Here is a 5,967-nt window from a genome sequence, read left to right as displayed (position 1 = left end):
AAAAAAAAAATTTACTTTTTTATGCATATAAGAGCTGAGGTGTAGGCCAGAGGTGCAGGGAGTTAGGGGGTGAGGTGGTGAAAAGATTCACCAGAGACAGAGCGAGGAGCAAAACAGGAAGATGTACTGAAATACGCTGCTGAGAGGAGCAGCAGGTGGGACCAGAGAGGTCTGCTGTGCCATGTGGGTCACCTCCCTGGGCCAAAATCAAACAAGTGTGGCAATCACTGCAGGTAGATTCATATTATTGAGACTTAACCCCTTATGCCACCAGGGAGGCTCACATTATCCTTCTAATGAGTACTGCAGTCACTTAAAAAAGTGCACAATAATATACATTGATAGCACAAATTTTCTAGCTTGGTATTTAAGATCCTCCATAATCTGTCACCAGTTAACATTTTTTATGTCCCACCAGACTCTGTAAATCTGTTTGAGCTGGCTAATGTACTTAGTATATTATCAAGTCCCTGCCTCTCTTCCTTTCCCTCCTCACCATCTGAAGTATCAGCTGTAGACCCACTTGCTCCATGAGTTCCTTGCTGACTGCTCTATGATTATTCCCACATCAGGCTTCTAAAACATTTGCCATAAATGTCTCGCAGTTCTTATCTTGAAATCTTGTCCTCTTTTCCCCATGCAGATTAAAGTGACCTGTGGCCTCAAAGAGATGTCTCAGTCTTGGGCAGAAGGGAGACCCCTGAAGCATTAACTACAGTTGCTTATAAATTAAATGTCATCCATCTGTGTCACCCAATAGCCAAGAATATGTTATATATTTGATAGGATATCTACAATTGGTAAAAAAAAAAAAAAAAAGGTCACTGTTCTTCTGTAAGTTGGGTTGTCCTTCCCAAATAAAAGCAACTCATAAAATAGAAATAAATTTAGACAGTACAAAGAGGTATTTTGAAAAATGAATAGCTTATAAAATTCACCTAAGGGCCGTCCCTGGTGGCGCAGCGGTTAAAGAGCAGCACTGCAAGCTGGCCGCAGCCGCTTCAGTGAATAGTCCCATCTCCTGCCCCAGGAGGTGACCCACATGGCACAGCAAACCTCTCCTGACCAGTCCCTTGCTCCCCTCAGCAGAGTGTGTCATAAACTTGCCTGTTCTGCTCCTCACTCTGTCTCTGGTGAATTCTCTCATTCCCTTGCTTCTCTGGCCTGTACCCCAGTTCTGTATGAATAAATAAACAAATCTTTAAAAAAAAAAAAAAGTCACCTAAAATCTCAGTTAATCCAATTCTTTTCAAAAGAAATTATATTCACTACTGAAAAGTCACATATTGTAGAACTCTCCACAAGGGTGGCGTCTATGTGCCTCAGACACCCTTTTATGGGAGGTGGGAGGCGGAGGGGTGAAAGAGTTGGCGGGGAGAGGCGAACAGCACAGCTACATTCAGCTTGGCAAAGAGCTGTGTGCACAGACCGGACTGTCCGAGTTAGCACCTCACACACAGGCACGCCTCCACCCCACAGGGACAATTTCTGGGCCAAGAACAACCACCTACCACCCTCTATCTGTAATTTAGGGAAACTGCTGCTGCTTTTTATTGCTGGCTCTGTAAAAGTCCTGCTTACTGCAAATGCTTGAGAAAATAGTGGAACGGGGTAAAGAAGAAATCACTTCTTCCAGAGCTAATAAGCTCTGGAACCACTAATAAGCTTGAAGAATTTCCCAAATATTACACACATGCACACACACACCCTTGTGTGGGCTTATAGGGAACATGTGAGGTGAGAGGCTTTGTGGGTCAAGGTCATAGGGAGGGTGCTGGAGCTTGGGTCTGAAACCTGGCTGACTGTTCAATGACTCTGAAACCTGAACAAATTGCTGTCTGCACGTATTCCTTTATCTGTAAAATTAGAATAAAGTACTCTGCCTCTTAGGGTCGCTGTGGGCTTAAAGGAGGTGCTAAGTTCCTAGCAGTGTGGATGCACATAGAAAGAGCGATGTAACTATGAGTTAACATGATTATACAGTATTCCATCTGACCGTCTAACATAACATTTTACCATCCCCATGTTGCCAAATACTCTTTGAAAATATTACTTTTTATAATTATAGGCTTCTATGTCCTGCTTTTCTCTATTTAACATCTTATCATGATGATATGTTTTAAAGTATCCTTTGCAAACTTTGTCTTTGATGTCTAATTAAATTAAAATCCCATTTTAAAAATATACTACAATGTATTTCCTCCAATTGTTAGACATTTAATTTGCTTCCTATTAATCACTATTATAAATAATACACTGAATGATGTGCTTAAAACTTTGGTCATATCCGTGGGGATTTTCTAGGATATATTTTGAATACAGAATTTCTAGAATGAGAGGGTAAAAGTGCTGTGTACTGTTCACCTCTCCAGACTGACATCCACAAATACTTGCATCATTCTATGTCACAGTGGCTTCTAGCATTTAAGAATTATCTCATTTTCTTCTTTGTTGTTTGGGAACAGGGAGTCTTATTTCATTTCATTTTGAATTTTGATTACTAGTGAGGTGAAGCTTTTATGATTATATTGGTCATGTATATTTATTCTTGGGTGACCATCCTATATCCAGAGTATTTCTGTTTGCTTCATTGGTTTTTATAATTGAATTGTAAAGAAGTTTTTTTTTTATATTAATTGACAAGTACTCCTTATATAATAGGAATTTAACTTTCTGTCACATTTTATTTTTTCCAATTTACTCTATGGCTTATGGTTTTCATTCAGTCACTGATTCAGCACAGTTATGGAGCACTTGCTGTGCGCCAGACACTATTGTAGATGTTGAGGAGTCAGCAGGATGCAAAGCCGGCTAAACTCTCTTTCTAGGAGAGTTTACATTTTGTGGGCACTTGTAATTGGAAGTGTACTTTCATTGGACAGAACCATCCAGTTCCTGGTGTGTTTGGTTTATAGTTTAATTACTTAAACATAATTGACTTATTAATACCATGCTCCTTCTAGAAAACCACTGCACCCTCATGAATATATAAGAGAGACCTCAGCGTTCAGCCTGACAGAGAAAATTAGACAATATTTTTTAAAAAGTGTGAATGAACGGACATCCTTAAACTTTCCGGTGGACTTGGGCCATTAAGCATATATTTAATGGTTATTTTCTTCTTTTACTTCCACTTACCAGTACCAGTGCATAGAAAACCTTATAAACAATTTTACCTTCCACCATCCCATCTAGTACTGCAAAAAATGGAGGAATAAGATGGAGGCTGATAAGAATAGAAATATTTGGGATCTTACCTTAGTCGGTTGAGCAGCTATAGCAAAAAATCATGACTTTCGGCCCTCCCTGGTGGCGCAGCAGGTTAAAGCACAGCACTGAGAATCTAAAGCCGTTTTCGCATGAGTTCGATTCCCGCCTGCCCCGGAGGTGATCACATGACGTGGCAGACCTCTCCTGACCCTCCCGCTGCTCCCCTCAGCAGTGTACTTCGTCGATCTGACTGTTCTGCTCCCCGCTCTGTCTCTGGTGAAGCCTCTCGCCACCCCAAAGCCTCTGGCCTGTACCCCAGTTCTGTATGTACAAATAAATAAATCTTTAAAAAAAATAATCATGACTTTCATAGACTGGTGACTTCATGACTTATAAACAACATACACTTATTTCTCACAGTTCTGTACTGGAAGTCCAAGGTCAAGGTACAGGAATAGTCAGATTTTGGTGAGAGTCCTCTTCTGTGTTACAGATTACAGAACTCTAATTGCCTCCTCATGAGGTGAAAGGAGGCAGCTGGCTCTCTAGCCTGTACTTTTTGAGTGTAGGCCAGAGGTACAGGAGTGAGAGGATTCACCAGAGACAGATTAGAGAACAGAGTGGGTAGCAGAACAGGCAGATTAACTGTAATACACTGCTTAGGGGAGCAGCTGCACAAGATCAGTTCCCCTGCCAGGATTGAACTCAGAGTTTGCCAGTCATAACACTGAGACTTAATTACTAAGCAAAGAGGGAGGCCCCTGGCCTTTTCTTAAAAGGGCACTAGCCCCTTACATAAGAGTCCCCACCTTCATGGCCTAAACATCTCTTAAATCCCAACATCCAAATGCTGTCACATTGGGGATTAGATTTCAACACATAAAAGATTTTAATAAATGGCTAATGAGACAACACCAACAATTAACAAGTGATTTCTTTCCTTCTGTCAAATGGTAAAATTAAAACAATTTAGTAATGTTAACTGAAATAAATTGAACCAAGCAAAAGTGAGTTTATTATAGGATCAAGGCTGAGCACTAGAGCCTGGAGCAGCCTCCAGAAGCTCTGGGAAAGCTGAGCAAATTCCAGGCCTCATAATGAGAATTTTATACAGTCTGCAAGGAAAACATTTTACATTTTCCAGGATTTTTACAGACCAAGCCTGGGCAGATGTCCAGTCAATGTATCTATTTGATGTTGTCACTGAGGAAAACAAGAAGGGTTGTTGCCACCTTGTTTTTTTATCCTATCTTTTTAGTCTTATCTTTTGGGGAACTGGAGTTTTAGCAACTCTGCTGCTCTAAAAGCTTTGAAACTTGATAAACTAATTCCTCCTTACTATTTGTGGATTCCATTTCTACCCCAATACTTCCTTACTGGTCCAGGACGACAATTCCTTGTTGCTCTTAATACGTTAATTCCTCTTTACCCCAATATGTCCTTACTGATCCAGGACAATTCCTTGTTGCTTTAAAGTTTTGAAACTTAATACATTAATTTCTCTTTACTGTTTCTGGATCCCAGTTTCACCCCAATACGTCCTTACCGGTCTAGGATGACCCTGTCTGTTGCTCCCTCTTTCTCAGATCTCGGTGGGACCTCCAGTTTGCCACGCCAGCACGACAGCAGAGATGGTCTGAGCGAAGGAAGTCAGGATTAAAACACACACTTCATGGTCAACAAGCAAAGGCACACTTTATTTTTCTCTCCTTCCCTATTTATACCCTTCAGCATGGAGCCTGGGGCTGGGGGTAGGCGGAAGCTCTCAGCAAGTGCATCAATAACATGCGACAATAACATGGGGGTCAAAGAACAGTCACGTGAACACAAGGTAGCAAACACAAGGCAGGAACACTTCAGTGCCTCCTGTTTTTCTGTTCCAGCACCCATGGCTCATTCTTTGTTTCCACACAACAGTGTGCATATGATTCTGTGGGAGAGGTGGGGAGGTCTGTCCAGGCAAAGGACCCAACATAGCAGTACTGTAAACTTTGAAGCCTGTCTTTCTTTGAGGCTACTGATTTGTTGAGAGACAACTTCTTTGTTGTTTTTGACAGTTTCTTTGCAAAACTGTCCAAAACATTCTCACTGCGCCTTTGCTTTTCACCTTGTGCTCTTGAGTCGATATCAAGGAGAGAAGTGCATTTTTACTTGCTGATTTTAGTTAGCAGCTAACAAATTGGCTGTCCTTTATTCAAGAGAAAACAATCCATTGGTTGGGGGAACACAGCACCTCATAAGCAGTGACATTGGTCCTGAGGGCTTTGGGGTAAGAGCAAGAATTATAGGATGTTAGAAGAGGCAATAGGGAACTTGGGTTAGGATTTCCTTGTAAGCCTGGCAGGTCCTATTTTTTAAGGCAAATTATACTAACTAATCCGAGTTGGAGGATGGAACAGGTTGATACAAGGTTTAGATTTGAGATGTGGGATTTGATTTGTTAGGTTGCACTGGATTTGTGATGTGGGTCAGGCCACTGGGGCAGTCTCCATTTTGTGGGCCCTGATATACAAATTATCACTTCAATTGAGGCACAAGAGAGCCATGGGCCCTGCAATAAAAGCAAAATTTCCCTACAACATAGGTACACGAATGACTCAGGACCAGATGAGTGGCCACCCCAAAATCTTAGCTCTTGAAAACAACTCCAGAGAGGGAACAGAGGGATTCCTGACTTGACTGACATGACTTGATTTGTGTTTTTTGAAGCAGAAGGATAGGAAATCAAAGTAGAAATTTGAAATTATTTTAAAAAAT

This window comes from Condylura cristata, unplaced genomic scaffold (assembly GCF_000260355.1).
Source record: "Condylura cristata isolate star-nosed mole 26May11 unplaced genomic scaffold, ConCri1.0 scaffold00010, whole genome shotgun sequence".
Taxonomy (NCBI): domain Eukaryota; kingdom Metazoa; phylum Chordata; class Mammalia; order Eulipotyphla; family Talpidae; genus Condylura; species Condylura cristata.
This window is presented reverse-complemented; position numbering follows the sequence as displayed.